This window comes from Agelaius phoeniceus, chromosome Z (assembly GCF_051311805.1).
Source record: "Agelaius phoeniceus isolate bAgePho1 chromosome Z, bAgePho1.hap1, whole genome shotgun sequence".
Classification (NCBI taxonomy): Eukaryota; Metazoa; Chordata; class Aves; order Passeriformes; family Icteridae; genus Agelaius; species Agelaius phoeniceus.
Genome location: NC_135303.1, coordinates 60,651,602 through 60,662,557, shown reverse-complemented (window position 1 = coordinate 60,662,557; position 10,956 = coordinate 60,651,602).

The window sequence follows — 10,956 nt, the reverse complement described above, 5'->3', positions numbered from 1 at the left end:
TCTTCTACAACGGGGTATTTTCTGTCCATGTGGCTATAGAAGAAACGGAACTGTTAGATTTTGACACATAAGCATTTTAGCATGGTTTGACAGGACATTATTATAAAAATGCTAGAAAATCTGTTTTTGATAGAAGTTCTGTCTGTGGATTTGTGTAAAATTGTTTGAATAGCTATTCCTGAGCTGTCGTAGATGTTCCATTATAAAATAAGAAAAAGGTATAAAATGCACTTCAGCAGAGTTCTTCTTGGGTCACCTTCTGTTAATTGCTCAGCAGTGCACACATAAAAGTTACTGATAAAGTCTTGGAATATTTGTGGATACCTTAAGAAAGAAGTCTGAAATTCAAAGGTGGTTGGCTGAATTGTGAAAAAAGTCCAAGAACCAAAACCAAGAACAATGTATTGAATCTGTATAGTTATTATTGACAGTGCCAAATGCAGAATAACTGGGAAAGGAGTTCTTAGTACAAGAAGTGAAGGACTAGTGTGGATCAGGAGCCAAATATAATACAATAAGACATCACCTCATTAAAAAGAAAAAACCCAAAATCATTCTGAAAAAATCCTTTAAGACAGGAAGAAATCCTTTCCTTCAGAGTGTACCGATGAGGATTACCAGCAATTGGAAAAAGCAAAAGGCATGTATGGAGAAAGAGACTTAGCCTTAAAAACCAATGTGAAATAGATATGAATGTGATGCAAGTATGTAGAAGGAAGTGTGCAAAGAGTCAGGGCATTAGGAGAGGATAGGTGCAGGAAACAGGAGTAGACTGTGGAGGGTCGGTATCTCTATCTCTTCATGAAGACAGACATTTAAGGAGCAATTGGAGAAGCTGTAGGCATTTGTGTAGGACATGGACAATGCTGATCCGGCCTTGGGAGAGAGATGTGGAGTAGTTGGTTGTAGCTGTGTGGGGGTTTAGATGGTGGATGCTGCTACCTATTTCCCAATAAGCATCTCCTGTGGAAAAGCTGCTTGGGTAGACATTCAGGCAAGGCAGTCAAGTCCATACACCCCACTCACCATGGCTACCTCAGTGAAGAGAGGCAGAAGGGCCTTTTGTATGATAAATTCCAGCTAAGGTTTATTCCAGCATCTCAAAGGAGAAATCAGCCACAAAAGACTAGGCCATGTGTGCACAAGGTTAAGTAGGGGTCAGTGGTCTGAGGGCACAGGGGCAGCACAAGGGGCAGGACAAAGGGCATTGGCCTACAGGGAAGACAGGGCTGCCCACTAGGGATACCACAACCTATGAGGAAACAGAGAAAGGAGAAACTACGAGAATTTGGGACATATGGGGAAGGCAAACTGGGGTGGATCGGTGTTGCAAGGCTCCATGGGGAAGCCTTTTCTTTCAGCCAAGGTGGAGACTCTATGGTATATTCTTCCAGAGCAAGGCCCTCAGGATTTCCCTGAGGGGTTAAAAGGATTCTACGGTAGGTGGCAATTCGGAGGCTCAGACACTGATATTTTTTTTCCTCTTGTTGCTGTGCCCATGGGCTGGACAGAATGGATTGTGGGCAGAGGTAAAGATGGGTACTTGGCCTGATTGCACTGGCAGAGCAATACCACCTGTACATAACAGCATAATTGTGGGCATTACTGGAAAGTAATTGCCATTGAAATTTGTGTAGATTCTTAGGTTAGGAAGACCCCAGGAGCACAAAGATCAAGCCATGATCATGTTTATGGGAAATCTGCTGTGACACTGACAGTTTACAAAGCCCAGTCTGTTTGGAGAGCACAGAATACACAAAATCACACAGAATATTCTGACTAGAAAGGTACTCAAAAGTATCATTAAGTCCAACTCTTAGGCAAATGGCCTGTATGGGGATCAAACCCTTGACCATAGTGTTATCAGCACTATGCTCTAACCAACTGAGCTAATTTTTAAAAATGGAAAGGCCCACACAGTACTGGATGTGCTGACATGAGATGGGACTCACTTTCCTCAGCAAAGGAGGAGAGACTGCTTGGGAACTAGCGGGGCTCACTGGCAGAGCTTTAAACTAGACTTGATGGGAGAGGGGGACAATATCAGTCTTGTCCCTGGCAAGCTGTAGGATGAGAGGCAAAGGTTAGAGAGACAGGGTGCTGGCAAGGGCCCTCAGAGTCTGAACTGTGCTGGAGCGCACCTGCCATCTTACAGAGATGAGCCAGACACTCCTGAGGTAAGAGGAGCCAACAGAGAAACACCAGGGAAGTATCTGAAAAGAATTAAGGGGTGCAGCTCTAGGAAGGTGGCACTGCAGACATTCCAGCTGAGGTGCCTTTATACCAATCCTCACAGCATGGGCAATAAGCTGGAGTTGGAAGCCATTGTGCTTCTAGAAAGTTACGACCTTGTTGCCATTACTGAAAGTTGGTGGGATGAATCCCATGAAATAACTTTCTGTAGTACAGCTGCGGATGGCTACAGGCTGTTCAGAATGTACAGGGGAGGAAGGAGTGGTGGAGGAATTTCCCTCTGCATCAGTAAGTCAATCCAGTATGGAGAGTTGTCTCTCAAGAAGAGCCATGGCCAGGTTTGACTTTGGATCAGTTGTATTATTTTGCATCACATGCAATGCTCTGGTGCAGGGTCTAGGGAACCCTTTAGGAGGGCCTTTGATGGGCCATGACAGACCCTCAGTTACCCCTCACATGAATGTCGTGTAGATGTGCACAGCAGAGGATGGATGCTCACTGCCTCTGACCAGAGGTTTTCACATGCAGCCAAAACCCTCCTTCTCCCTGGTGGGGTGTCTGTGCAAACCTAGCGACAGATAAGCCTGGAGCTGTGACCTCCATCCTGAAGCTGCTGGGCTTGGTGCTTCTGTGAAAGCTCTCCTAGCCTTATCCATTACTTCCTAAGCATGAGATGCTTTGAACAGTAGTGTCACTTTTCTTATCTTGAATAGCCTTAGGCAGTTTAACTGACAGTTCAGGGTTTCAGTCAGGAGACCCATTCAGGGTGGGCTTTGGTGCTGCAGCTTTGTTATACAATTTCGCCATAATGGGCAAAAATCTTTATAACAATGTTTGAGCCATGAATTATAACATTTCAGTCTCTGGGACCCACCTGGAGTTCTGTGTCCAGCTCTTGGGTCCCCAGCACAGGAGGGGACATGAAGTTGGAGCATGTCCAGAGAAGGATCAAGTTGATTAGAGGGATGGGACACCTGTTGTACGAAGAAAGGCTGAGAGAATTGGGATTAGTAGGCCTCAAGAAGAGAAGGCTTTGAGGTCACCTAATTGTGGCCTATCTGAAGGGAGCTTAAAAGAAAGAGACTATTTACAAGAGCACATAGTGACAGGACAAGGGGGAATGAACTGAGAAAGGAGACTTACCATAGATGTTAGCAAGAAACTCTTTACTGTGAGGGCAGTTAGACACTGGAACTGGTTTCCCAGAGAAGCTGTGGATGCCCCATCTCTGGAAGCATTCAAGACCAGACTGGATGGGGCTCTAAACAGCCTGGTCCAGTGGAAGGCATCCCTCTCCAGGGCAGGGAGGTTGGAACTAGGAGATCTTTAAGATGCCTTCAACCCTAGTATTCTATGAATATACCATTCTCTAAAAATTCTTATAAAACATGTTGAGAAGTAGTGTGGCTCTGTCTCTATTCCCGTTTTCTTAAGTATTTTTATGCCAGGGTTCCTACCTCAATGCCAAAGTAAGTATAGCACTTTATTGTGTTCCAAAGGTTCTGTTAAGTCAGTGTTGTGGTTTGATATTTGGCCAAACACTAGGTACCCATGATAGTCATTCACCCTCTTCTGCTATAGTTGGGCAGTGGAGAGGGAAAAAGATTAATGAAGGGTTCATGGGTTGAGATAAGGATTGGAAGAAAAAACACTCTTAAGAGCAAAACAGGTTCAAATTTGAAGGTATTTTTTTCTGTTCATTCATGGAAGCAAGTAGTTTCTCTGCTATGCTGTGGGGTTCCTCCCAGAGGCAGTCTTCTCAAAACTGTTGTGGCGTGGGTCACTTGTCCATGGGGTACAGTCCTCAAATAAGCTGCTCTACTTTGGAAGCAAAGGCCCTCTCTCTCTCTCTCTCTCTCTTTGGGTCTCCCACTAGACCACAGCTTTCTCTAACATCGCCTGTTCCAGCTTGAGGACTTTTCTCATGGGCTGCGGGGGGATCTCTGCATCACCCATGGACTTTGTGCATTACCAGGGGACAGTTTATTTTACCATGGTCCTCACCATGGCTTGCAGAAAAATCTTGGCCCAACACTTGAAGCACCTTCTCCTCCTCTTTCTTTTCCACTGACCTTGGTGTCACCATGTTGTTTTCCCTCACATGTCCTCCCTCCTCTGACTAGAAGAAAAACTGCTGTTTATAGGCACCATTCTCAACAAGTCCCAGCAATTCAAAGATTCTTGCAAGATCCTGCAGCGCCAAGAAGTTGATTTTGTCTAGGTTCTGTGTTGGGAAATCACTTGTCATGCTTCTACTGCCGGCCCGATGACCCCACTGCCATTGCAAGGCAGTGGTGGCTGCCGCGGTGCTGTGCTATTTAACACCTCTCTTCCTGCAGGGCGCCAGGAAGGGGAAGCTGCTGCCACTGCCACCCCACCCTTTCACCTGCAGCACAGCTGGCTAGGGCAGCCAGGCAGGGAGAAGCCACGGGCTGCACCGAGATGGTGGCAGCTGCAGCAGCGCATTGCCATGCACCATGCCGGGGATGGCTCCCAGTGATGGTGCTTCACCACCCCTGGCAAAAAACTCCGCCTGCACTGTTTAGATTTTCTTCTTAAATATGTTATCACAGAGGCGTTACCAGCCTTTCTAATTGGGCCAGCAGCATGTCCATCTTCAGAGCCATCAGAGAATGGCTCTGTCAGACATGGTGGAAGATTCTAGCAGCTCCTCACAGTGGCCCTTCTGTTACCAAAAACCAGGCTGTGCCAAACCAACACAGTCAGTTAACTCTGTTTTTCAGGTAGCTCATGTGAAACATTCTTAGAATTAGAAAGTGATCCACTTAATAAAAACTAAAGAAGGAAAATATCAACAACCTACAAAAATAAAAACAAAATTCTAAGGGAGTTGTTTTGATCCTCATATTCTCATATAACCTTGGTATCAATGAGGACTGTGGAGAGTTCAAAGAATATAAAAAGTCTGGAAGTTTTCTCTGGGTGACTTTCATGGGACTGGATAAAAGGTAAAACATATTTTGATCAAGAAAGAATGATGCAATATGGTCACAGCATGAACAATTCAAGCATTGAAAGACACGTCTTCAGCAACCACACAGGTACAAAATAGAAGGAAAATCACTTGAATAAAAAAATATATATATTTAACGAAAAAAGATAAAAGTTACTTGAAAACGCTTCATACACTCAATATTTACGGAATTTGCTGTGGGACTTCACTCTGCTTATAATGTATCATTTGTGACCACGTTGTGTCAGGTACACTTTCTCCATGAAAAAGGAAGTTACAAGCCCTTGCAGTTGCTAGTTTACGGTGTGATGAGTGACATGATCTTGAAAAAACCTTTTTTCTGAGAGAAATAAGAAAAGAGTGCAATGCACCAGAGGGCAAAATCTGCACAAGGCTGGATATTGTGTTTGTATAGAAGTGATACCTGTTGTTGAAAATAATGACTACTTGGAGAAATTACTTAACAGCTGGGATGCAAAACAAGTGCCTTACTAGACATCTGTGGAGAAAAGAGGTCTGTGATGGAGGTGACTGTCTGTTCAGGGAAGAGCTTCTGCTGACAAGAGGTCAGTTTCTAAGTTCTCCATGAGAGAAGTGGGAAGGGAACGGTGAATGATGGGCTTACTGGTAGGCAGGAGGGGAAAAGTCACAAGCAGACAGCTGCCTAGGGAGAGACTATGAAGGGAAAAACCTAAAACAAAATGTAGGCGTTGTAAGAGGACTGCAGAGGAGGGAAGATGACCTAGTTTTTTGTAGAAACCCATACAGCACTGCAACGTGATTCTCCACATGAACACATTTTGGAGTGATGCACTCCTTATAAGTCTGTCTACAGAACCATGGTCTGCTTCTCTGCAGGCCATGCACCAAGCAAGGATTGCAGTGTCCTAGGCAAACAGACAACTCAGTGTTTCAATATTGTGCTGTCATAGCTGCACATAATATCTCCACAGCAAAGTGGTGTGGTCTGTCTCACCAGCCACAGTATCTGGACCACTTTTGTCAAGTGCTAAGCTACTTTGCTAAAAGGAGAGAAGTTGATCAATACAGCAAAACCCATGTGTAAGTCTGCTGTCGTGAAATGATGGCAAAATAGGGCTAGAAATCATCTCAGGAAGTCACGTAAATCAACAGCAGCTCAAAAGTAGGTTCAGCCCTTCAAAAGGTTTTTTTCTTCAAAAAGCCTCAGGAAGGTTTTTGCCTAGCCTGTTCAAAAATTCCAGTGCTGTAGTAGCTACATTTTCCCCTTGTTCCAGTCACACAGTCAGAAGGGAACAGTGGACAAACAGAGTGCAAGGCTTACTACCAGCACATTTATGCAGTATGAGGAAGAAGGATTTCGTAGGGGAAGGCTTCCTGCTGCCCTGTATTCACATGTCTGGCTGAGTCAGGGCTTTAATGGTGCAGAAGTCCCCTGGGTAACATGCTAGCTAGTTTGCCACCTTTGTGAACTGCAGTGAAAGGGATGGATCAGGCTACGGGTGAGAGGATGCTAACTTAGGCTTGCCTTCTGAATTTAACTGTAAAAGAAACCCTAAAACCAACCAACGAAAAAATACCACAAAGAAAACAAAAACAGCAAAAAAGAACAAAACAACAACAACAAAAAAACACCACCAAAACCCTCAAAAAAACAAACAAAAAAAAGCCATGGCAGAAGTCACTCAGTATGTTAGTGAGGCCTGTTATATCTTCCTGTAGAAATAGAGAGGTGTAATCACAACAGGACTTTTACTAATCCACTTCTGTAATCTGAATAAACCCTGATCCTGAAAAATGGAGTATATAATTTGGACTATCTTTGTAGTACTATTATGTTATTTGAAATAAATAAAGAGGCAGTGATGTGAAGAAAAGTTTAATTTGAAAGTTGGATTGAAGCAATCTCATTCCAGAGCCTGCAGTAGTTTTATTAATGGAATTTTTTATCTTGATTACTGTAAAGTCATGGCAGTTATTAGGGCTGCTAGAAGAATGAAATGTTAAACCTGTTAGCAGGATTCTCTATCTCTGGATGCCCTAACTTGTGGTTTTCCTGGTAGTCATGAAGCTGCAGTGTTATGAAGAGCTGCTGAATTGATTTTCTTGTCTGTGTTAAGGTGCTGTCTTATCTTTGAAAGTATATCCTTCCTCTGGCAGTGCATAATCAGTTTCCAATATCTTTAAAAACCTACCACAATAGGACCACCCTGGCATATTCAAATATGAGTTTGTGTGAATCCTATTAAATGCTACTGTAACCATATCCCATACCTGCAGAGACTTGCTGATATGCTGCGGTCCAACTCTGCTTGCAGGTAATTAGGTAAATTCCCTTTCAAGTCAGTGACACATCCTGTATCTTAGACATCTGAGGACCAGGTATGAAGTCAAGCCAATCAGGCTCTATATAGGTTATTGTGAGTCTTTCCCCAAGATCATGAAGTTTCTGTCAAAAACTGCACTATTTTAAGCTTAGACAATTAAGACTTTTTTTCTGGTATTACCTTACATACTCGTGCAATGTTTCCATTCCTTGTTTTAAGTAAAGCTATATCTTTGAGCCTAAAGTCAACAGTTCATGTTGCTTCTGTGGAGCCAGACATCACAATCCGTATGCAGAACTGAGGCCTACCATCAAGAAGTCAGGGTGACCCATCCTTCACCCATTCAGGAGAATGAATGAAGAAGCCAGAGCTTCTCTTGCTTGGGTTCTCCTGGTCTCTGAATGTAGCATGGCATCAATTCATGTTTAACACGTTTATTTTCACACTGTAGTGCTGTACCCATGTCAAACTAAGGTGTCTTTATAAATGGTCTTCTCTTGAAGACAAAAATCCTTTTATTGGGTGTCTGTCACAGGAAGTCTGTTCAGTTGAGATTGTGAGGAGCAAACTGGGTAAGTGGCTCATGTCTTCTCCACAGCACAAGGGAGGAAGAGAGGGTTAATGGCACTGCAGCACCTCATAGAGCATGACATGAGGCACCCACCAAAGGCAAGGTTGCATCTGCTGTCTGTCTAACAAACACTTGTTTCTTACTTCATGCTCTGTGTTAATTTTGTGCCACTCCCTGAACTATGATAGATAGCAGTATGTCTTACCACTGAAGGAAAGGAATAAATCACCTGGGGAGGGAAGAAACTAGTGTGACAGAAAAGAGCTGCAACGTGCATTGACAATACCAGTTTTAGCTTGACTGAAAGGGAGAAATACACAAGGAATAAAATGCATAGGAAAGGAAAATACTTCACAGTGTCATAAGTGATGTTGGTGAGCACTTTCATGGTGTTTTGCAATCGCAGACCATGTGGCACAGCAGCCTTGTCCTTTGACCTTACTGCTTGGTACTTTTTCATCAAATCTTCCCTTGCTAGTTACCTATTTTGCTAGTTAACCTGATGTGTGCTTTCACAAGTCAGTGTCTTTGTAGTTCTCCTCTTTACCTCTCTCTCTTAGTCACCACAGCAAATAAAACTGCTGTGTCCTGGCTTTCAAACTCATACCTCTCCTAGACTGAGTTCTTAAATCTTTAATTCTCTGTCTGTGCAACCACTGCCAGTGATTGCTACACTGAGAATTAATACAGACAGCAGAGCTCTTAGATATCTTCTAACTTGCTGATACTGGTGGTTGTTTGTGGCTGCAGTGTTCAGCAGCATAGAAATGTCTAAATATATAATATACATTGGACCTGAGCATGCAAAATAAATTTTAATATAAGTCATAATATAAAGACCCTTCCACAAGCAGTGCTCTGCCGAAAGTGAAAAGTGTTGCATCACTTGCAAAGGGGGAGATCAGCTGCTCTCTAAAGACTATGTTATCTTAATACTGCACATTGCTGTAAATTATATGAAACGCTAGTCCTCCACTGAGGATTGGTGATGAATGCCTCACTCAAATCAAATATACCTTTAACTATGAATATCAGAATTTAATTGTAAAGTGTGAGATTTTGAGATTTTGTTCATTTTTACAAGTGCTAAGTGTTTTTTGATTCAATATTTTTATACTTGTTTCATGAGGTGAAATCTTTTCCTGAACCAGTGGGGGGGGGGGGGGGGGGGGGGGGGGCTGCTTGAATCTGCTTTCTAGAGGAAAACTTCCCTTTGTAAGTTTCCTGCCAAATTTCCTCTAAACCAAGACAACTTGGAAAACTGAGGAATAAAGATCAGCCAGTCCTCAGACTGTAGCATGCTGGTTTATAGCTGATAATTATCTGCAATATGAATAATAATAAAGATAACTTAAAAATGCATGTTTTATTCTGGTCAGCAATTGAATGCAAGTGTTAGTTTTTCCTATAAGGCTCTATGACTGTTTCTAATAAAGCTGAGCATTTAGATAAGCAAATGATTCTTACTATCTTAATTAACCACATTTTATTTACATATTTAGGGTAGAGAAGAGTATAATCTGCTGTTACTGCTATTTCCTTTTGGGAAGGTTAGATGTGGTGTTAGTAATACAAGTCACTCTGTGATCTTGCTGATTACTGCAGCAATCAAACCTATAGCATAGGCAGGACATTGGCAAATGTAACATAGAGTGAAAGATGGACCAGGGAAAATCACAGAAGTCTTTTCCCCTGGTGGCATTTGTGGCAGATAAAAGTATTACATTTTAGAAAAGACCCTGTATGCAGTATCAGTGATGTTATTTCTTGAACCTAAACAGCATTTAGGAAGTAACTGCAACTTAGGGAATTTCAGCCCATTTAGTCTCTCAGCTGGAATCAGAAATGGAAAGGGCAGAACTGCAGTATGAGCTGTCATTTTTTTATAACATTTAACTGGAATATGTGGGTGATAGCATCTTGATAGTGTGAAGAAAATGCAGAGAAAAAAATGCCTTGACTGTGGAACAGCTTTGAAATCACTGACACGTTTTGCAGCTGAATGACAGCTTAGGTGCTCCAGGAGACCTCATGTCAAGCTCTCTTTGTGTGAAACCAGCTCTTTGCTCCTCCATTCATATTGAAATATATGATTGACCCTTAAACTGTTCCTAGCAATAACCACACTGTCAGGAAAAAGTGGATATTCTAGCAGAAAAAATTTTGAAATATTCTGCAGTCATCTCATTTTTTTCTCTATTCCTATTGCTCCTCCCTTCTCTGACCCCAAATGTTCATTTTAGGAAAAGGTGGCTCCTACAATAGAAAACCGTAAATGTAAAGCATATATTGTACATGTAAAGCATAGGTAAATGTAAGCATATATGGCATTATTTGTGACTATAAATGTGCAAGTAAAAAATTGTACAGTCCTGGACCTTGCTTTTATAAGGCCAAAGCTTTAAGAAAAAGGGGTAAGACAGTACACACCATAGTACCTGAATACCAAATTCATGCTAGCTATTAGAGAAGTCTTGTTGATAGCATGCAGGATTGGTTCTCTGTGAGGCAGATTATTCATTCCTTGTGTGCTGCCTTTTAGTGTGGGTGGAGGACGCCACAGAGCAGCTTCTGAGAGAGAAAGCTCCTCAAAGCTTCTACTATGTCCAGCAGAGCCAATATGTGAAGACTCTGACAATGGACATTTGCTGGCCCAATTAGAGAAGTTGGTAACGTCTCTGTGCTGACATATTTAAGAAGGAAAAAACAGCAGTCCTTCTTCTCCTTGGGAGGGGTGGGGAGGTGTCGTGGCTGGGGCCTTCCTGGTGCCACAAGCAGCCACACGGCTGCTGGACCCACACAGCCGAGGCGTCACAGCCAGTACCACGCACCCGGGTCATGTGGCCACCGCCATGGCTCGTCAGGTAATTTGTCTGCTCAGCCACTTTTAACCAGCCGTGCTGCCAGCAGAA